The sequence below is a fragment of the Pelecanus crispus genome, chromosome 5 (assembly GCF_030463565.1).
Source record: "Pelecanus crispus isolate bPelCri1 chromosome 5, bPelCri1.pri, whole genome shotgun sequence".
NCBI classification, from domain to species: Eukaryota; Metazoa; Chordata; class Aves; order Pelecaniformes; family Pelecanidae; genus Pelecanus; species Pelecanus crispus.
The window spans coordinates 24435975-24459640 of NC_134647.1; the positions used below are offsets into that span (position 1 = coordinate 24435975).

The 23666-nt window shown below is 36.9% G+C and overlaps 1 protein-coding gene across 1 annotated transcript in view; it reads left to right on the plus strand.

Moving 5' to 3' along the window:
- The window catches only part of RAPGEF4 (Rap guanine nucleotide exchange factor 4), a 161036-nt gene that overhangs the window by 23094 nt on the left and 114276 nt on the right, over window positions 1-23666 (plus strand). The gene's annotated exons all lie outside the window — the stretch shown is intronic.

The window sequence follows — 23666 nt, forward strand, 5'->3', positions numbered from 1 at the left end:
TAAACTTGCTTTTATTGCCAGCATTTATGAGGAGAGTCTATCCTTAATATACTCTGATATTTTAAATTACTCTTCTTTACTCCTGTCTCATCACCAGCTATAAGTGGTTTAGAATTTGCAGATGGATCAAGATCACTTAAAAATTAAGTTACTGATTTCATGTGAATTCCCTTAAAACTTTCCTTTGTGGAGAATGTACTGCTGAGGTTCTTCATTCTATAATCTGTATGTACTTTAGTATGAATGCTGAGAAGACTTCATTAACATGTTACTGTGATAAGTTACTGAGCTTCAATCAGATTGCATTTTTGTAAGCATTATACTTTTCAAAAAGTGTTCTGGGAATTGGAAGGCATCCTGTTGGCTGGGCCTACACTATTGCCAATTTGTACTGCCAGCTTGTTTTAAATGGTGACTGTACAAATTCAAGTGTTGTGTAGAGCTGTCAGATCGTGTGACAGTGTCCTAAAGTTGCACGTCCAGAGACAGTAACTATATTTAAGAAATAGATGCTGGTTGTAGCATTTTAGTTCAGCTTCTCTCCTAAGTGCAGACAGATGGGGGTTTTTTGTCTTGCTCTTTTCCTGAGAAAGAGCAGTATTATGCTTCAAATAATTGTCCTAAAAGCAGTACTAAAGTAAGGATATTGGAAAGAAAATCAAATCCACAACTAGCTACACTGACTGAGGAAACAGCACTAATACCACCTGTCTGCAAATATGTTGCCTTCAGCATAGTTAATGGTGCAGCATGACCAAGGCATGAAAGACCAATATGTGAATGAAATATGCTTGCCAGTGAATGCTCTGACAACACCAGATTTCAGTCTTTGAATTGCATAGCCATAATTTGTACTGTTTTTTGACAATGTCTACAGCTAAAATAAAATGATCTTAAAGTCTCATAGCAAATTTGAAGAAATTCACAGTGCAATATATTTCTGCAGTTCATGATTTTTTCTCTACAGGAGCTGCATTATAATTTTAGACCCTGGCATTAAAAGATTAAATATGCCAGTGGTCTCATCTGTTTTAACATACGCTACGCTTGCCAGTGGTCAGAAAATTTTACTGTAAATAGTGCTTTACAAGCTCATGATGGAGGAGAATAAATCCAATTGTAGGTTTCTCAAGTAACATTTTTTTTTTAATTCACTTTTAATTGGTATAAGCAGAGTAATTTCTGCTATTTATATGAATTTCCTGCTAAGCATTCAGAGATTGTTGGTTCCCTATCAGAAATATTGGAGGAGTGGAGGTTAAGTTCCCTTCCTAAAAATTTTGAACCTTAAAACATATTTAAAGTTGTTTTAAAACAAAAATACCAATATCATTTGCTCTTTAATCACTAATACAATGTTGTTTCTAACAATTTTGCTGATTTTGATGAGTTGTTTGATGATAGATGCTTTTGGAAAAGGTCATGTGTGTTGAAAGTATTGGGATCTATCAGAGGGAGCCTTAGCACACGTTTTGTATACTGCAGATTTTATGAAGTTGTGCAGTAGAGCACGTCACAGATGCTGCAGGTGTCAGTCACAGACCACAGTTTAGCTTTGTGGTGCTTCTTTGCCTTTTGTGCAGTTTTACAGTGAACTTTCCATGTATTTTGGTGTGCTTTCTTTCAAGGAGGCTATCCCTGTGCTCTTAGTGAGTGGAAAATTATGCCGTGAAATATAGCTGTGCTGTTTAGTCTGAGGTAGAATTAAGTTGTTCATTTTTTTCAAGGCAATATTTGTTTCCTTGCAATCTGCTAATCCCAAAGCCTACATAAACGGCAGCTAAAGTATGATAAACAGAGAATGTTCAAAACAGACAGAAAATTATTTAAGAAAATTCCCCCAAAATATACTAGCAATAGCAGCAGTAGTATATTATTATTGTTATCTGAAGAAAAGTAAATACTTTTCTTCAGGGAAACTTTTTGTTATGTTTTGGATGCTGTGTTGTTCTGTCTACTTTATCCTAAGATTCATCTATCTTTGCTGTGACAAAGCCCATATGGCGAAATGGTTATTGATACAGTGAGGTGCCATTCAGATAATTTTTTAATGAAAACCCACACAAAGTCAAGAATAGATCACAGATACTTACTATCTGTGGTACCATGGGAAAAATGGGAGAAGGCAACAATGTCAGTATCATTACAATCCAGATATGGTAAAAACTAAAATCTAGTGCATACAAATTTCAACTCTCCAGATACTGAGAATTTAATTCCAGAAAGCAGTTGTTTCTCCTTAAAAAATACTGAATTCCAAAATAATATAATACTGTACTTTAACAACAACCTAAATAAACTGTATGGTTGAAATTGTTAAAATGGTTACTGCTTTTATGAATGTAGGATTTTTATGATTAGTAATAGATGTGCAAAAAATACATTTTATATATGATTTTTTTGTTTGTTTCTTCCCCCCCCCCGAAATTTACTTTTGAGGAAATTTACGTTTTCCTTCTTTTGAGGGAAAGAACAAATGAAAAGTCTCTGTTAGGTGATTAAAGATTTTTGGCATACAGAGCATGGAAATTCCAAGACTGCAATTTTTTGTATTCTTTTTTATTTTTAGGTTTGCAATTTTTTGTATTCTTTTTTATTTTTAGGTTGTGAATATAATCTTGGAAAATGAACCAGTATAAATTGATTCAGTGTTGACTTTAATTTATTGTGCAACTAATCTGAAATGATAGGACTAAGAGCTATGAACTATCTTCCTTTATAGTAAAAATTTGTTAACACGGAAACCTACTGATGAAGTTCATGTTTGCAACAAGTGTTTTTCTACCACAAATCTATGCAGTTCTTTGAAAGACAAATACATATCCATTTATACTGCTTATGAAACTTTTAGTATAAAACCTGAAACTAGATTTGAAGAGAAAGATATAATACCTATCTATTTTAGCTATGTCTAAGTTTAGAAAGAATTTTCAGAATCTCTATAACTTCATATTATGAATTTACAGATTTTTCTGAGTTTTGTTTAAATTGAAAAGTTACTTTTCCTGTATTAGCTGTATTGCTCTAAGGAACAATTGTATTGATAGAATGTTTCACAGACCAGATGTGGCTTATTAACATATTTAATGCCCAACATACAGCAAAGTGTATTAATTTCTTTGGGTATGATTACAATTGGGTCTATATCTGAAAGAAAGAGATTGCTACTTCTAAACAGACTTTTTTCTTTTTTGTCACTATTCTTCTGTCAGTTTTAGAAATTTAAATACTCTTTGAGGAAAAGATAGGATATACTTTATCAAAAATATAATAAGATTCCTTCTGTAATATACAGAACCACATATTCAATCAACCCTTTAAATACAGAAAGATTTTCTATGATCTCCAGTTTTAACAGTCAGGGAATGCTGGTCAAAACAAATGATATTGTCCTGATAATAACAATTACCAGTTAAAATGGCCTAAGATTTTTCTCTAATGACTGCATCTGTTGAAGTAGCATTCTGTTCGGGAACATCTGTTGAACTTCTAAGTTTACTCATCCTTGGAGACTTGTTTTCTATCAAGGGCTACTATAGCAGATTGGAGATGATGAAATCTCTGGTCAGGTTCTCACACAGCTGAACACTGTTCCCTGATGAAGAAGCTCTAGGAGGTTATGGGAATCACTGGTGACATGCCTTTTTGCACCAGTTGTCCCTGGCCTTCATCTCTGAGGAGCACTAACAAACATAAAAAAAGTTATTCATCACTGTTACAACACTGTAGATTTTGAAGAGGCTCTATGAATCTGTAGGAAGAGGTACTCTTTGTATTGATAAGAACTTGCTTTGCCTCTTTAATGAGTTAGTGTGGTGCTAGCTACCTTGCCGAAAAAAGATGTTTCAAAGCACAAAGGAAAATACATCCAAAAATAAACATGAAAGCAGAAGGCTACACACGAGGAGTTCTGGTCATGCACATCCTGTTGGGTCACTGGCTTGCTCCACCCCTAATAGTTGGATTCTTTTAAACAGAGTAGGAGTGAAATGAGTGTATGTGAGCAGTGTTATCATTACAGAAGTTCTCTGTAGTTTATCCTCAAGCTTTGTCCTTTCACGCAGTTGCAAACTGATTCAAACCCAGACAGGAAGGGAGTGAATCTGCTGAGAGGTGACTTATTTTTAGAGGTCTTTCCTACCACAGTGAATTACTCAGCCTTCCTTGGATAACATACAAATAACCAATTTCCTTTTGTGTGGAATAAGATTATGTTAGAAGTTACTGAACATGCCTTGAGAAACATTTGATCTTGAGTAAATGAAGAACAGCTATTACTTCGGTATGCAGTAACTTTGGAGAGAGGGAGTCTTGTCCCCTGTAAGGTCAGAATGAATATTTTAATTCTTTTTTATTCATATTCAGCAACACTTACACATCTTGTAGTCTGATAAACAGTAGCGTAACTTGCTTCCTGCTTTTGCCCATCTGATGATAATCCAGTAGCCCTCAGCAGACTTCACTGCTCTGAAATGATAGCTTTGGGAAAAGCAGCTTTCTTACCATCTTTGTTTTCTGAACACTGTCAATGTTAGCTTTTAATGAGCTAGTTTGAAAACAGATCCTCTGTCAGAACAGAAGAAATTTTGCATACATTTTCAATGGAATGCTGCGTAGGAAATACACGTATGAAATGGCATGCTGACTTAAATGTTGTAGCACTGTTCAGTCAGATTTCTGAGTAAGGCTTCAGTTCATCAGAATTGAGACCACAGCTCTCAGTGCATTTGTGTGTAATATCGGTTTGTCTTTTTAAATATCTAATCATATCCCTTATATCAAGGTATAATATAATCTTATGCCTCATTTTGTATGTCAGGATTATGGCAGTAAGAATTATGAAGGCACTGTAAAAATACATGAATGAAAGTGAACATGTAAGGATTTTCATTTGTTTTACCCATTTGGCCATGCTGCAAGTACATTATTTATCAAAGTATGTTACTGAATCTCATGTAGGTGTTTTGCAGTGTAATGCAGTAGGTAGCATTTCAGAGAGGCAGCCTTTTCCTTGCCTTAGGCTGCTGGAAAATATATGTTACATTGTTACCTGAGAATGTTCTTGCTTCTTTCTCTACTGGTAGACTCCTGAATACTTCAACATGCTTAAGGAGTATTAGGAATCTCATGTAAATGTCAGTAGTTTCTAATGCATCTTTTCACCAGTGAGTATTCCATACCAGAAATTCTTTCCAGTTCATTTATGTGAGAGATATTAAATTTGATCTGAGAAATGAAATATTGGGAGGAGGGAATCAAACAAAAAAATAGATTCATGTCCAGCCCCTAAACTATCAGCTGGACTTACGGTATACTTCTCTGCCAGTTTATTGCCCAGTTATCAATTGCAGAAGTCTTTGCTCTGATTTACTGACTGCCCATAGGCGAACACAGTAGAGGTATAAAACTATAGTTAATAAAATACAGAATATTTAGCTTTGCAGGATGGATGATCATGTGATTTAAAATAGTGAAGTGCTTGGAGACCCACAAAAGTATAAAAAGGTGGTCATGGAACGCTCAGCTGTCTTTACCTGCTTCATGTCACAGTCTCCATTGACTGCTCAAACTCTACCTTGATGATTTGTCTCTCTAATGGGGTTTTATTTGAGAAACGTAAAAGTGATCAAATTGTAGTAGCCTGCATTTGCAATGTAGCTGGAATACTGTGTTCACCAACCTCTGAAAGAGCCATCTTATCAGAATAAGGAAGATTTATTCCACATTGTCAGATAAAGAATACAACACAGAAGGAAGATGTGGAAGGACCCAAGTGTGTGGAATCTGTTGCCTTATGCTGTCTGCAAATCTTCAGCTGATGACCAATTCAAATTTGTATGCAAAGAAACAGAGCTAGCGTGAGAGACATTGAAAAATGAAGTGATGATAGGCAAGCAGATTTTTTTCCTAGAGTAACACATGGAAGGAGGAGGAATATAAAAAAATTCCTCCTCCCCTCCTCAGCTTTAGAATATGACAGTAAACACAGAATTGGCAAGATGTGAGCAAAGCTTTGAAAGTAACTAACATTCCACCTTCATACCTTCTGTGTTAGTACTGATAAAGCATGCAAGTGAGTAGCAGGGAAAGATTCCAAAATTGTTATATTATAACAAGAAGAAGTGCCAGATTGCACTCCCAGTTTTGCTGGTGTGAATTGAGTCTATTTCAAGTGAAAACAGTACAATTGCTTTGATACACATGGAGCTAAGTGGGAGCAGAGTCTGGCCTTTAGTGCTGCTGTTACATTGGTTTTGACCACCCTTGTGATATGCTTGTAGGGTTTTTTCTCTTGTTTTGCTTTGTCAAACATTTCTAATTTTAACGAGCGATGCTCTGTCTGGTAGAGCAGATTTAAATGACTATGGAACGGCATTCTGTCCTCAGTAGCCAGACTTACATCAGAACAAGCCACGTTTCTCAGCATAGCAACACAGTGACTGCTGCTTTCATTCAGATGTATTGATCACTTCACATTTTAAAAAATGGATGCAGATTTTGTGAACACTGTTTATGACAGTGTATCTCCTAAGGTAACCTTCCTGGCCATTGGCAGTGGAGAAATGTATCTAGGAATTAATCTAGATTTTTCACTTCAGTAACACAGCTTTTCTCTTGCCATGATATGTACTGATGGAAGTGTACAAGTCTTTTGATAGAGTCTTTCTATGATGTGTTCTTTTCTCAATAATGGCATTATGACTGAAAGTTCATAATTATCCACTCTGTTCCAGATAATTTGCTGTGCCATTAGGTATGATATTCAATATTGTCAATAAAGCACAATTTCTGCAGAAGATCAAGGGATCCAGTTAGTTTTAACTCAGTGAGTTTCCCTTTTTTTGTTGTTATCGTTGGTTTAAGGTGACAGACACAGGCACTTCAGACGTCCCTTAAGAGACTGAAAAGATTGAAAAATAACAAGCTGATTGGAAAGGCCTGATCCTTCCTCATGTCTCTCTGCAATGAACTTTCCTGATGCATGTTCTTGTATGTGTCATCCCTACAATCAGTTTTCACCTCAGCCTCCTGGTTTATTCTGAATCTATTTCAATAGCAATGTTTTATGATTGTGTCACTGATCACTATGTGGAGAGATGGAATAAGGCTTTGTAGACCTGATTTCTCTTAAACCATACTAGCATGTCATTTCTTTTAGGTGCAATTCTGTATCACTGTAGTAATGCCCATCAGCTTGAAGCCCCTGTTGAATCCTATTATACTAGGCACTGTGCAAAAATATATTGTCATTCCTATTTACAACCCTTGTAGATGTTTATATGTTTATTAACACTTCAAAGAGTCTTAAATTATATTGCAGAAAGCTTGACTTATTTGAGGTTCCTTCTTGGATAAAAAGAAATAGAAACATCCAGCAAGCATGTCAGTCTCCCTGTTAAGTAATGCCTTTATTGGTTTTCTCATATTTTATCATGGTTAGAGCTAAAGTTGAAAAATACAAATTCATCCAATTTTCAAGAAAAGAAATTATTTTGATTAATTCCTAAAATATTTAAATTACAGAAGAACATCTGACAAACTGAAATGTATACACTTAAAGTCTGCAGATGTTTTTGAGGCTGCTATTTTTCTTTGAAGCTTTACTGCCAAACTTGCACTTTCTATAACCAGCTTTTTTATTAGCAAAGAAAGTGCTTTTCATCCTCAGCAGATTGTATTATTAAATGTGGTATCTCTACACATGATGTGCTAAATGGCAAAAACATATTGCAAAACACAACTGGGAGCCTACGAATCTTATTTCAGGGAGCAAACTTCTGGTCTTTCATTTGTTCATTTTTATTAGGTAAAAATGCCTTTCAGAAGAATCATAAGATTTGAAGCTTATAAAATAGTTTCTAGCTTTTTTCTGAAACATACATTTTAACTATCAAATAAGTGTTTCGTTCTCATCTGTCACACAGAGAAAAAATGCATAACAGAATTATGTCTTTGTAGATATGTTGTGTGTGTATATATTACTACATTAAATTCATATTTGCCTTGTCAAACTTATGTGTCAAATTGCATGGAGCTTTGGTTCTAACTGCATTTGTGGTTGGCAGTGTCCTTCCCTGCCTTAGAATGGATACCAAAGTGCATAACGCTTTGCTTACACTTCTAAACTTTTGGATTTGACACAGACCGTCTGTTCCCTTAACTCAACCATGGGTTCATACGTGGATGAGGTTATTTTTGGAGATTGACCCTTTCTGATCTTCTGGTCAGTGTTATCATCTCAATTCTTGGTTTCTTTTCAGATGAGTTGTGCTTTTTCTTCCTCACACAAAAGGTTAACTATTATTACTGGTTCCTCCAGGTTCTTGAGAAAATTAGTAAACCCTTAGAAGCTTCCTTTTAGCAACGAGTTTTTGTTGCTTTACAGTGATGGATATGGTTGTGCATTCCTCCAAGGCATTCCTATAGAATGCGTGCTTGCATGCTGCATTTGAATGGGTGCTTTCTGCTTGTACTATATAATGGGTCAGGCAAATAATGTGATACCATTTATTAGATCAATGGATATGTTTCAATATTGACATTTTAAAAATCCATTAGCTTAAACCTGCTGGCATTAAAAAAACTAGAGATCTTTGACAGTAAGATCTGTGGCAGTGGAAGATCTTAGCAGATTAACACATACTGAAAACAAGGCTATTATATATTATTTTTTTATTCTGACAGTCTTGTTTAGTTTATCAAATATTTTGTAAAAATACTGTAAAAGTGTTCACTTTCATGTAGCAAGAAAAATGTAACCTACAAGTCCTGTTTAGCGGAATGTAAATTCTTCCTTCCTTAAGAAAGCACTCCCTTGAATGAGCATTCAACACCTTAAAATTCAAAAGAAGCTAAACTCCAGACATTATCAATTTATTAGGTATATGGATTAATAAATGGGCTCAAAAAGAGAGTGCCCTTTGCTTGCCTTAGATAGAACAGTTCTCATAGATGTCTTTTCCTGGTCATAATCAGAGCTGTAAGGTTCAATTCCTGGTCATAATCAGAGCTGTAAGGTTCAATGTTTGCCCTTTCCCTTAGACTGGTTCCTCCCCTCTTTTTATCCGTGGTGAAACCCTACCTTATTGACTTCAATGAGCATTGTGGGATTTCAACCCAGGTAATTACTAATTGCTTCCTTCTCCTTGTATAATATGCAGCACAGGCTGTTGGCACTAGATTTAAATCCTCTTTACCCCCTTCCCTTCTGTAACATTTTCTATCCACTGACGTAGTTGGTGCAATATGAGAGCATGAGGCTGGAATCACTCAAATGATTTTGTGGCTTAGTAGTTCAGGCATGCTTAACAAAATGGTCAACTCAATACTTGTACTGAGGTAAATTGTATCAAAGCCTTACAAACTCTAGGCATCTCAGAGGTACGCTTAAAAAGAGTAAGAACTGAATATGGAATATCTCTCTTGTGGCAGAGAATAAGAATTACAGGGCCCACCCAGCCTGTCACCTGTGCTGATTATGACCAGTCCCAGATATCAAGAGTAAGAGTTTTAAAAACCCAGATAATCCATGTGCTTGCTCTTGAATCAGTCCTTGTTTCAACCTGAGCACTCGAACTCCAGCACTTAAAATTCTCAGGGTTAGTGGGTGTTGCTCTAATTCCATTAGTTCAGTGAGCTGCAAAATTCCTAGAAATCTGTTCACCAGCAATGTGAAAATATCAGGCCTGAAACATGCCCTGAGGGGCCTGTGGGCCCTCTGAAATGTTTAAATCTCAAGGGGATTTATGGAACAACTTGTTCATGGATATATTTTTTTCTTTTGGTGAATGGTTGTTAATGCCACAAATATTCAAGAACAGCACATAATAAGACACAGTGGCCTTCTAAGGCATGTGCTCCCAGTATTTTTATACTCTGTAATGAAGTGGCTGTTCACAGAATTCCTATTTTCGTCTAATATTTCTGTTATAGGCTGTTGTTTAAATCAGTGGTTTATCAGAATTTGTGGATTCATACAATCAGTCTGGTGTAACGCTTAAGGCTCAATTTCTTTATCCTTCGTCTCATGCATGATTACATAAGACCATTAATGTGTATTTCCTCTGAACTCTGCTTAAAATAGTTTCTCAGTTAAATCTCAAATGAAGAGGTTAAAATAAAACTGAAACTCATGAATAAAACTTTGCACACTAAATATCTTCTGACCTAACTTTACGAATGTTCATTTTAAATTAGATTGATACAAAACTCTTGTCCTTCTAGATGCTGTACTTAGCTCTAAGCCAGGCTTGTATACCATTTGTTTGAGGGTGATACATAATCAGCATTTGAAATTAAACCTTGCCATCCTGCATTTAGTAGTTATTGATAGAATTCAGCTTGCTTACATTTTAACTTCTGGCTGCTTCCTGAGTAATTTCTATTTAAGTTTGCATTCCACTTCTCTCTTAACCTTTGAAAAATATCTTTTCTGACTACCAATCCAAACAATTTTCTTGGAGTATGAACCACTTAATTTTCCAAAATAGACAGACAAGCTTTATTCTGTTAATTTCCACAAAATCCTATCCAGATATTCCTGAGTACAGTTTAGTGGAAACAGGTGCAATGTCATTGCTTTGTTTTAGCAGAATAAAAATATACATTACAATATGATTTTTGTATGACCTGGTCTTTGAGAAACAGTCTTTCAAAGAAATCATGCTGTTCTGAAAGGACTTGAGTTATAAGGGAACTTGTTTGAGTTATTTAGGCTTTTATGCTTAATTCTCTCTGGGGATAATGCTGGAGACTCTCAGTACAATTAGGGAAAGATTAAAAGCTCAGTACAGGCTTATTTTCTCTCTTCTTTCTTTCTGCCAATACCCTTCAAGCCTGTATCCTCTCTAGAAGCATGAAACATCCTTCAAAGGCCTTTTTTCTTTCTGCCATCATTTCTCGGGCAGTTTTCTGGTACACTTCTCTTCCACAGATTTATGAATGTGGTTTCTCTTTCTGCATTTGTGACTTTTGATCCTGCTGGCATTTAATGTCACTTTTGTTGATATCTGGTTAAGAGTTCATTGGGTATTTCTCCTTAGGTTTATCTGTGACATTTAGATCCTATTAGATAACCAGGGATCACCAAGCAGTTAGGAAATAATTCTTGCACTGTTGGTCGGTGAGAATTATGCCATCACTTATTATTTCTTAGTACATTGGCTCTGCAGAGCTAAAGGACTGAAATCTAGTAAAAGTGTAGACAATTAAGCAGATATGTCTGAATACACTGGTGGAGTAGCAGATTAGATTACTAAGAAGGTACCCCTTTTACATAATGCTTTATCAAAGAAGAGTTACACTTCAATCTGAGCATGTAATAGCTGGAGCATTTACCTATGTTGTTGCTGTGGTATGGTTGAAAGATGATATGATTTGAGATTACAACAGAAGTTCATATCAAAACTCTCATCTTTGAAAGTTGTTTCTGTCTGATGTGTTTACATACATCTGCCATATGGAGATGCCTTATAGAGGGTGTTAATTCCATCTGATCTCATATACAAAATGTACTTTGTGTCATTTTATTCTAAGAGACAGACTTTTCCTGTTTTAACAACAGAAGGTGGATTTTTCTGCCTTTAAACCTTTCTGAACAATTCCTTGATATGACTTCAGAAAATGATGCATGCTACCAGTCAGCCCACAAGTATTGATACTTGAATGGATTGTTGTCAAATTTGTACTCTAAAATTATGTAAAGGTGTGAGGCACAGGAAATCCTGGAAATGCTCCAAGCCCTAGCGATGGTAGGAATACAGATTTTACTACCATAAGAATTCTCTAAGGGAATGATTTTACATGAGCATCCATACTGTTAATCCCAGCATCATTACAGAATGATAGGTGAATTACCTTTCCTGGTATCCATTAACTGGACAATGTCTTTGGATAAGAATTGAGTTAATCTGTATTGAATAAAATGTAATGAATGGTTGTGATATCCAGAAGCAGACCATGAGTTACATTTTCCCTCATTATTTAACAAAATAATTCATACTACTAGTATGAATTTTATGCTTTTTAATGTGTGAGAAAACAGTAGACCCACAAAAAACAACCCTTGTGATGCTGTTCTTATGCAAGTAGCCTTTGCAGGGAGATGGAGAGATACTTTATATCTGCCTACTCCCCTGAGGGGGTATAGAACAATGGCAAAGCTCAGCCTTTATGGTAGTATGTATATGTAAAAATAATATCAAATGTCTAGAAAAAAATAGATTCTTGACTATGATTGGCTATTTATTCTTCCTTGTGCCCAGCTAATGCAAAGCATGTTTCTTCTGTCCTCGCCATTTAACATTTCTGTTGATTTTTCCTTTTAAGTGTACCTTTACTGATAAAACTTTTTTCTTCTTTATTTCAGTCTACATATGCATATCTTCATTATCTGATAATGCTGTTGCCACATGTGCAAATGAAAATTATTAATTTAATATGCTAAAGAGCTTTTTACAGAAGGAAAAAGGAACTCTTACTTTGAAAGCTGTTAAAGTAATAATGAATGCTGTCTTCATATTAGATGTGTTCTTTTTAAATGAACGCTTTTGAATGGCTTGCTTTGTGTGAGTAGAATTTGCTATAAGAGGTGCCCATGTGACTGTCCCCAAAATCAGATTGCTCAGCATGATGAAAATAAATAGAAACATATGGAAGTTCTGATACTATAGAAAGGAAAATCTCTTAATGTTGCTAGTTTAATTTTCAAACTTTAAGCAGGGCATGTGCTGCATTATTTGGCTACTCATGGCTTGGACGGGCATACTCTTTGCTGGGCTAAACACTGGCTGGGTGGCAGGGCCCGAAGAGTTGTGGTGAATGGAGTTAAATCCAATTGGTGGCTGGTCACAAGTGGTATTCCCCAGGGCTCAAGTGTTCGGGCTGGTTCTGTTTAATATCTTTATCAATGATCTGGACAAGGGGATCGAGTGCACTGCCACTCGAGTTTGCAGACAACACTAAGTTGGGTGGGAGTGTTGATCTGCTTGAGGGTAGGAAGGCTTTGCAGAGGGACCTGGACAGGCTGGATCAATGGGCTAGGGCCAACTGTATGAGGTTTAACAAGGCCACGTGCCAGGTCCTGCACTTCGGTCACAACAACCCCATGCAACGCTACAGGCTTGGGGAAGAGTGGCTGGAAAGCTGTCTGGTGGAAAAGGACCTGGGGGTGTTGGTCAATAGCCGTCTGAAGATGAGTTGGCAGTGTGCCCAGGTGGCCAAGGCCAACAGCATCCTGGCTTGTATCAGGAAGAGTGTGGCCAGCAGGACTAGGGAAGTGATTGTCCCCCTGTACTTGGCGCTGGTGAGGCCGCACCTTGAATACCTGTGTTCGGTTCTGGGCCCCTCAGTACAACAAGGACATTGAGTTGCTGGAGTGTGTCCAAAGAAGGGCAACAAAGCTGGTGAAGGGTCTGGAGCACAAGTCTTATGAGCAGTGGCTGATGGAACTGGCGTTGTTTAGTCTGGAGAAGAGGAGGCTGAGGGGAGACCTTATTGCTCTCTACAACTACCTGAAAGGAGGTTGTAGTGAGGTGGGTGTTGGTCTCTTCTCCCAAGTAACAAGTGATAGGACGAGAGCAAATGGTCTCAAGTTGCATCAGGGGAGGTTTAGATCATAGAACAGAATCATAGAATTGTTTAGGTTAGAAAAGACATTTAAGATCAAGTCCAACTATTAACCTAACACTACCAAGTCCACCACTAAACTAATTAAGGGTAGAGTGATAATTAATTTCATGTTTCCTGGCTTGGTGGCTGGATTATGTTTTAATGAAAGTAAAACTAAGAATCACCAAGGTTGGAAAGGACCTCTAAGATCATCAGTCCAACCATCAACCCAACACCACCATGCCTACTAAACCATGTCCCGAAGTGCCACATCTACCCGTTTTCTGAACACCTCCAGCGTTGGTGACTCCACCACCTCTCTAAGCAGCCTGTTCCGATGCTTCACCACTCATCGAGTAAAGAAATTTCTCCTAATATCCAATCTAAACCTCCCCCGATGCAACTTGAGGCCATTTCCTCTTGTCCTATCACTAGTTACTTGGGAGAAGAGGCCAACACCCACCTCACTACAACCTCCTTTCAGGTAGTTGTAGAGAGTGATAAGGTCTCCCCTCAGCCTCCTCTTCTCCAGACTAAACGCCAGTTCCCTTAGCTGCTCCTCATAAGGCCTGTGCTCCAGACCCTTCACCAGCTTTGTTGCCCTTCTCTGGACACACTCCAGCAACTCAATGTCCTTGTTGTACTGAGGGGCCCAAGACTGGACACAGTATTTGAGGTGTGGCCTCACAATTGGATATTTGGAAAAATTTCTTCATGGTAAGGGTTGTTAAGCACTGGAACAGGCTGCCTAGGGAAGTGATTGAGTCACCATCCCTGGAGGTATTTAAAAGACATGTAGATGTGGCACTTAGCGATATGGTTTAGTGGTGGACTTGGTAGTGTTAGGTTAACAGTTGGACTTGATGATCTTAAAGATTTTTTCCAACCTAAATGATTCTATGACTCTATGATTACTGGTCATGAATATGCTGCCTCCTGTAATGGGACCTCTATCTTGGCATTTTTACTGCCACAGCAGTGCTTATGTATTTACACTAGGCATTAATCACAAAGTGCTGCATAAGAGAAGGGGAGGGGAAGATATTCTTATTTTGTTAGATACTCTGCATGGTGAGAGAGCAGCAGCGTGGATTAAGTATTTGGAATCTTAAAACAAGATGATGTAATTCCATTAAGTTGTTTACTCTTGTTAACAGTATGTAGAAAGGCACAATATTCTTAAGCCAAACCTGCCCAATTCCACTAATTTAATTGCAGTAATGGACAGTAGAATTTGCCATGCCTGTGGCAAAAGGTTCCATATACTGTGTATTTTGTCTCTTGTTGTGACCAATACCTGCTATTTCAAAGAAGCTTGTAGAAAAGCCCTTGGTGAACTGTTTATGTATTGTAAAAATGGAGTGTAACAGCATAGCATACTGCATGAATAAGAACCTGTCATGCTTCCTTCTCCTCAATCTTCAAGAGCAGGACTGGTTCTGTCCCTTCTTTTGGAACTAAAATGATGTCTTTATTTAAGGAGATCTTTATTTCCATTTCTCTCATTCCATTCACTCTCTCCATCTCCCTTCCAGAGAGGTATTGGTCTGTATTGTACGCTCTTTAAAGCTTTGTCTTTGCCCATTTTAAATATCTATGCCAAATGGGTGCTGCTTTTGGAGAAATATTACACAGCCAAGTGCATCATATGCTACTAACAAATTTATTCTGATTTCCCTTCCAAAATTTGGTTTCAGAATTCATTCTTTGGTTCTTATCTGTACTGCTTTCATGCTCCTCAGGTGATTTCTCTCTGTCCTCGGTATTTGTATCCTTCACTATTTGCACACAGTGGTCATGTCTATGTTTTGTCATAACTTAAAAAAAAAAAAAATCATATAACTGTTCTTCATTTTCCTGAAATGCCATCATGTTTCTTTGTATGAGCTCTCTGCAACACAAAATTGTATAACCCTTTCTTTCCTGTATATCTGGAACATACCTAAGCTGATGTTTACTATCAGTTTTACATGCCAGAATTTGATAATTGTTGAAATAACAGCATTTTACTACTGTATTAAGAAAGACTGTCACTGTAGTTAAACTTGCATAAACATCTATACAGAGCTAGAAACGATGGCAGTGGGAGGTGTGCTGTATACTCCAGCTATGTTCAGGATTATTGCTTCCTACACTTGTCTCACTCATTAGCTCTATTTAAATGATGTCTCCATTGAATTTTTCTAGATGGATCTTTTCCTCAGCATTGCTGTTTCCTTAGAGTCTTATGTATTATATTTATTTTTTGTCCAGTGTTTTTATCTTCTGTCTCTAGTGTTTTCATAATATGTTAAAAAGTTTTTTATTCTCCCTTTGAGATTATGAATATAAAAAAAAATCAAGCCCTGGCCCTTTACTACTTCTTTAGACGCCTCCTTTTTATGTGTTGCTGTGTTTCATTATCTTTTGTTTGCAGTCATTTAGCCAATTGTTCATTTGCATGACAGTACTTCTACCCAAGGCATTTTCAGTTTTTTAAGATGAGCCATGACCATTAAAATATTTTACTGATATCCAAATATGTGACAGCTACTGCATTCTTTTTTTTCCACTACTTTAGTGATTAAAATTAAAAACCAACAGCTACCCACCTGTAAAGACTCCAACTTCAGTTAAATCAGTTTTGCTGCTTTACATATTTGTTTCTGTTAACTATAAGTGAGGGCTCTCTGATCTAACTGTAGTGATGTTTGCTGCTTCACTCTTGAAAAGTAATTTCCAAGTAGTTTTGGTTTTGTGTTAATTGTAAGGTACCTTAGTACATGGTGCTAGATACAACTCGGTCTGAACTGAAGTGGTGTAAATTATGCTATCCATGTGCATTTGATGGCAAACAGTGGAAAATCACCACAGTTCTGGTGTTGTAAAGTTTTACAGAATCAATTGTGAAAATTCACTGTCAAAAAAAAGAAGGAAAAGTGTGTTAGAAAATATTGACAAGAATATATAATTCCAATTACGTTTCTCTCTTACTCACCTATTTTCTCCCAAAGACTTAATTTCTCTCCTGAGTTATTCGTAGTTGTGCCAGGACAAAATTCACCACAGCATAAACTGGTGCAACCTGCATTCCATTATTCTTTGGCACATCTGCTAACATTTAAATTAAAGCAAATTAAGGTTTTTATCTGCACTGCTTCACAATGGCCTCTTATCATGATTATTGTTCTGCTACATTTGCCCCTCTATCAATATGTACATCATTAAATAAATAAAAAACATAAATTCTGAATCATCTCTTGTCTCGGTGAATACTGTTGGTTACTCTGTAATATGATAAAGTATTTATTTCCACATGTTGTGGATATGTTCTGGTGTTTGTGGAGTATCCCTTTGTGCCCATGTTGCAAGAAAGCATGAAGAGGAAGGCTCCAACATCACCTTTTTGCTTCATGTCACATTTTCTTCTCCAGTCAAAAACTGTCTGGCTAACTGCTTAGTAGCAGCTAATCAAGGTCAGGAAGATAGAGCAGAAATACAATAATTATACGCTATATTTTGCAGAAGCCACAACATTCAAAGTGTTCACAGTTGATTTCAGTGACGAGTAGAAAATACTTCCAATCCCCTTCTGTGCAGGATTTCTGTAAATATTCAAGTGAAAGTATACTAAGCAACTTCATTCTGTTTTCAGGATGAAATTGTTCATCAGAAGTTTGATTATTAATGTTGTGCTCATCCCTCTGACATGGCTGAAACAAGTAACTCTTGTTTCTGTGCCCACTCAACAAACCTGTTGCTTGTTGACCTCCTGACGATTACTCATTTATTACTCTTTGATTTCCAAGATGCAGTAATATTAAACAACCATAGCTCATTTTTCAATAGCATTTTAGTACCAGGTCCATCTCCTCTTTGTACTCTTGGCTTTTTGGTAGTGCATGATTGCCTTTACCTTTTGCAGCACACTTCTTTGAGAAAACTGCCTCATACAAGTCTCACTGATTGAGATTAGAGGGTGGTCTAGGAACCAGAAACTTATAAAAGCTTTTCTGCACAGAAAAGTGAAAAAAATGCACTAAGTATCATGAGTTCTCATAATCAAATCCAGGCTCGTTAAAAACAAAGAAAAGTGTGAAAATAATCCCCTGCTGAAAAGAAACATTGTACTTAGCATGCCTAGATTTACTTATTCCAAACTTAGTTGCAGGTGGAGAAAAAGTTATAATATGTAATGAACAACTCATGGCATTGATCTCTGGATAAGAAACGTGGCCCGTCTTCACTGTATGTAATGTTACCTCTTTACCTAGGGTAGCTGTTGACATTTGCCAAAACAATTTTTCCCTGTTCTCTTCACCCAAGCTGGGTTTTGAGCTTCTCTAATGTTTTTTCTAAGTGTGATCTGAAGTGTGTCTTACAATGGCCTTTACACATGGGCATTCTGAGGTTTAGCATTTTTTTGTGAGGCTGTATCTGTCCATTGGGCAGATGCACCATTCTCAATCGAGGAAGCTATTTCATCTGGCTGGGTTTGAAGGCATTAAGGCTAAGTTTAGCTCTCTTGGTTATTAAATATACATTTAATGATAGATTCAGCATGCCAAAGATTCTTTAAGGGAAAGCAAGGGATAAAAGACTTACAACGTTATGTTGCCATGCAGTAAGACAGTTTATAACTGTCGTCCTTTATTTCGTTTTTAACCTGTAGTCTGACCTGATGTGGGAAGTGGAAAAGGACATTTCACAACACTGCCAGTAAAATGCAAGCAGATATACAGGGCCATTTTCAGAAAAGTGAGAAATTCAACTTCATTGTAACACTTGTTCTAAGGCAAAACACAAGGCTGATTGTTAGCTATTTAGAAGGATAAAATGTAGGCTTGTGCTTCCTACTATTCAGCTTTTTCCAGTGATTCTCAGTACAGTGTTGTTTGGCAAGTGGATTCTGTAGTCCATGGGACAGCATATGTATAGTTTCTTCTATTTTTTTTCTTAGTTGATCCTTGCTGCTTACATAGCCCATGTTATGGCCTGTGCAGTTTGCAGCTAGTAGACTCCCCTGATTTTTAGACATCTCTGTATTTCAAATCCCTTCTCAACTTTTATTTCGAAAAAAAGGTCCATGTTTTTCTTGCAGAGAGTTTTTCTTTGTTTTCCATGCTATTTTTCTTGCAGAGAGCACCTTGAAATGTAAACTGGATACCTGAAGTTAAAGTGTTCCCACTGATTTATTTTACCTAAATATTATTGATTATTTGGTCTTCTATTCACTAAAGAAGTCTCTACTAAAATTTTGCTGGCGGGGCTGTGGGGAAAATGTCATAGCGTCAGGTTGGGAAAACAGGGTTTTTATGTGGTATAGTTAGCCTAATGAAGGACTGGTATGAAGAATAGTTGTAAAAGAGCTTTTGCTGGCATAAATTGTATTATCCCTAGGATAATTTGCTGACTGAGGTTAAAATGTAGGGCAAGCTCCAAGTTGGCCTTTTGAAACTTGTAGTATATTCCCTTCATTTTTCCCTGTCGTGGCGGTGCTCCATGGGAGGAATGGGCTGTCACTGATTACACAGACTACCGGTAAATTCCTGTGTTCTTCCCCGTGGAAAGCCTCAGATATAGAATCATAGAATGCTTTGGGTTGGAAGAGACCTTTAGAGGCCATCTAGCCCAACCCCCTGCAGTGAGCAGGGACAGCTTTAACCAGATCAGGTTGCTCAGAGCCCCATCCAACCTGACCTTGAATGTTGCCAGGGGTGGGGCCTCCACTGCCTCTCTGGGCAACCTGTTCCAGTGCTTCACCACCCTCATTGTAAAAAATTTCTTCCTTATGTCTAGTCTAAATCTATTCTTCTTTAGTGTAAATCCATTATTCCTTGTCCTGTCACAACAGGCCTTGCTAAAAAGAATGTCCCCATCCTTCCTATAGGCCCCCTTTAAGTACTGAAAGAATAAGTACACATATCTTATCTGTGGTTTTGAGGACCTGCATTTTTTTACCTACATGTATTTATTTGTTTGAAATTGAAGTGGGCTTGGAATCAAGAATAAATTAGAAATACATTTAAAAGGCTGCTTTTAAAATAATTTCTTTTCCTGAGCAACACCCTCTTTACAAAACATTGTTTTGTTCATTCCTTTTTTCCCCCAATTAACTATTTTCCCTTTTAGTAAGATTTTAATGTATGTTTTTCAGTAGAGAAGTCATGTTTAATTAAAAGTTACTTGCATGTTTTCAATTATAGATGATAATTTGTTTGACTTTACACTCTCAATTGCCTTGAGTAATTTCCTGTAGAAATACATATAATCCATTTGCATGTTTGAAGTATTAGTGTGTCATTTGCATAGCTTGTGTGTAACACTTAAGCAAACCACTGGGACTTAGGAAGGACAGATGATACTTTTTAGTGGCAAACAGTGATACGATGGCTATTCTTTCTTCTTCCTGCTGAATAGATATGGAACCAACTTTGTTGAGAGAACTGGAAATTATGTTATCAAACCAACATGTTGTTTCAGTAAAAAATTGGGAGTTAAGCAAGTTGGCCAGCAGTAATGTCGTATTCATATTTTTGCTTAACATAAGTCAGTGCAGATTGATGTTGATTCTTACTTCGTGGCCTCATGTAGTATAGCAGAGAAAATATATATTAACACATCACAGTTGGTATACGTCAGAATTCCATCACAGATAGAGCTGTTGTAGTTTTTAGCTGCTGGAGATGAAATGGTAGGAAGTTTAAATTTTATTCCAACCATGTATTAAAACCACAGTTTGTTTGGTCTACTAAAATAAATCCTCTGGTAAGTCCTTGAGTGGAACACAGTATATATTGTTCTGCTCACCCACGTGTAGAAGAGATGAACTCAAAGTAGGATAGGTGCAGAGAAGGACTGCCATGGTAAGGGAAATAGAGTGTCGATTTTATGTGATAAGACTAAAAGAGTATGTCTTGGTTAGTCTGTTGATGTGAAAGCTGATAAGGAATATGATTGCTGTCTACAAGTAGGTAAGGTGACTGTTCAGGGGAAATAAACCATCAGAGCAATGAGGTTCCAAAACAAACTTCTAATGGGAGTCTGGGGGCAAAAAAAATGGTACGTTTAAAGTGGAGCTGAATTATTTTTTTTGAGTAATTTTCTGTGTGTACCTGCAATAGCAGCTCCAATGCTGTTTCTACACCACATTTCAGTATTTTGGCTAACATACCTTTTTCCTAGTACAGCAAAGACCTACATGAAACCATAGGGTCCAAATTTTCTTTCAGTTCTTAGTGAAAGTGTCCGTACAACTGATACTGCCTTTAGAATTGACAGCACTTTTCACTTTTGTTTCCCACATCCATGTTACACTCCTTTTTCTTGGTGGAAGCCTGTTGGGAAAGTCAGCACTGTTCTGTCCCCTCTCTGATGTAGTGAATCTTGAATTCTTTTTTGGTATTGTAGCACGTTTCTCCACAGAAGGGGTATGGGAGTAGAGTGGAGCTATCTCTTTAGGACACTGTCCTGAGGCATTAGAGTTGGGAATTTGAATCTCATTGCCCACAGAAGGCAACTGAAGGTAGAATTACTGCTCTTTGTGTGAGTCTGGTCCTGAGGAGGATTCAAAGCCAGGTGGGAGCACAGCACCCCATCTTTCTTGACATAGAGACCTTCAGTTCTTTGAATGTGTGGTGGTAGGCACCTATCATCCAGAGAGTCTTCTCAAATTCAAAGTCTTAAGATGCTTACTCAGCATTTGCAAGGAGCGGTTTGGAGGTTGGGAGGGCATGACTTTGAAGGTACGTCAGCTCCTCAGTGTTTCTGTTTAGCCAGCTGCTGGCAGCTCAGCATTGGGGATGCTTTGAAACTCTTTTTTTAGGTATCTTTCCTCAGGAGATTCTCACTCTGGGTTCTGGATGCCCTTCTGCAGTCACCCGTTTCATTCCTTATCAACACCACGCAAAAAGAGGAGGAAAGCTGGGTAAGCTTGAAGAAGTCATGTGCAGTCCCCCACCTAGATCTAAAACTGGCTTTTGTAACAATTCTGTGCTAATGAGCATGCTTAGGTCTTTGTTATGTTCTGTCCCCGACGTTGCTGTGCTCCTGTGGCAGGTGTAAAAATAAGTATACATAAAATCCAGAAAGCACTTTGAAATGGATGTTGCCACATTTTGCCACAGTAAACTTATACATTAGAGCAAAAATAGCCCCTCTTTGGTTTAGGGTTTATTATAAAGTAACAGTTTAATTCTATTTCTTTCTTTCTTTCTTTCTTTCTTTCCTGGTTTCTTGTTTAGGGTAAGACGCTCCACGTAATGTTTGTTTAAAATTAATGCTGATAATAAACAAAGAATAGGTCTTTATGAGTAGCTGAAATTTTTCTGCTGTTCAAATATTACTGATGATTAAATGGCACATATCTTGTTTAATATTCAGGTATGGCATTTGTTTCTTAAAGACCGAGAGGAATACTTCTGTGATCAGAAAGAGTAGCAGCTAGGAACAGCAGTGATGTGAGTCATTTTGACAGTGAGCAAACTTGTCAGAATGTTCACATTTTCAAGACTAGATGGTCTAAGACATCCATTTTTTCCTAAATATCTTTCAAAGTCCTAATGAAAATTTAAACAGCTGCGTCTCATGGTGTCTTGAATTGAAAAGATCATGAATTAACAATTGCAATTTACTGCTAAAATACTACTTGTTTACTGGAAAGTCAAAATAGTAACAACAACGTTCAGTCAGGTTCTTTGTAATACTTTTAATAGCTGAATTTGACAATCCCATAATGTAAAATATGTCAATCCTAAGGAGAAAAGAGAGAATTTGTAATGAACACATACACCGTAAGGCACTGAAATAATTTTTAGCCAAATGAGTTTTTATGTTAAGTACCTTTAACATATAAGGTACTTAACTTGCTTTTTTTCATAAGCCCTGTTTGCACTAATCACTTTCACATTGTCCCCTTCTTTGGGATAAACTAGAATTTCACTGCATGCATATAATACCTTTGTGTTACAAAGTGAAATCCCATGTTTTTGTCTGAAATGTTGGTGTATTACAGCCATCTCTTACCTAGGACCTCTGCATGGGAGAATATTCCTTTAACAGAATAAATCACAAAAAGACTATAGCAGACTTACTGGAACCATTCTTCTGTATCTCTGACTACTGTTCTTGCCAAAGATACTAAGAAAGAGGCTCAGTGGATAAAAACATGATATTTGTGTGAAATTACCTGCTTTGCAATGGTTTCAGAAAGAAAAAAAAAAATTTGCTACATTCACTGGCTCTTTAATTCGGATTGCCAATGATAATGCAGAGTCTACCGCTAAAGGAAGGTAGGATGCAGAAGCAGAAACATTAGGGCTAATCTGCTGCAGAAGGACTAGATAAATCAGCACAGCTCTCGTACATCACTAAGAGAGAAGCTGATTGCAACTTGACCATGTGCCTAAGTGGTCACATCAGCAACAAGAACAGAGCATGGATAAAAAAACTAAAATGTACCCTTAGGGCTACTTGCTGTGCAGGACCTATAATAACACATCAATGTAAGTTTAAGATTTCTTTATTTTTTGTTTCTTTCTGTTGTAATTATTGTTGTTTACAAGATTATATTTTTATTTTGCATAGAATTAGGGAAAATATAATAGAGCGAAGTATAATACTAAGCAGGTGCTAGTTTGATACTGTTTATGTCTGTGAATAATAATGGTCTGTATTACTGTGTTTCTCAACATAGTTCTTTCTTTGAAGATGTTTTAATATTTAATCCTAACAGTCATGTCTCAGAAATTGAGTAAGGTTTTGGGTGAGATAATAGTGAGATCTTTCTTCTTCATTTCTGTCATCTTATGTTTCAAAATTATTTGAAAGATAGAATGCCACAAATATATTTTTATATATATTGCTTCTACCATGAGAATTTTTATGGTTTTTTATTCTTTCTGTTAAGAAAAATGCTCACAAAGAGTGATTTCTGTGGACCTTTTTGTTCCTGAATTAAGTGCAGATGGTAATTTTCCTACAATTTTTAAATTTTATGCAATTGTTTAATTTAATGTCACTTAAGCATCTGCAAAAAGGGAAGGCAGGGATACGATGGAAACTGAATAAGCATTGATTGC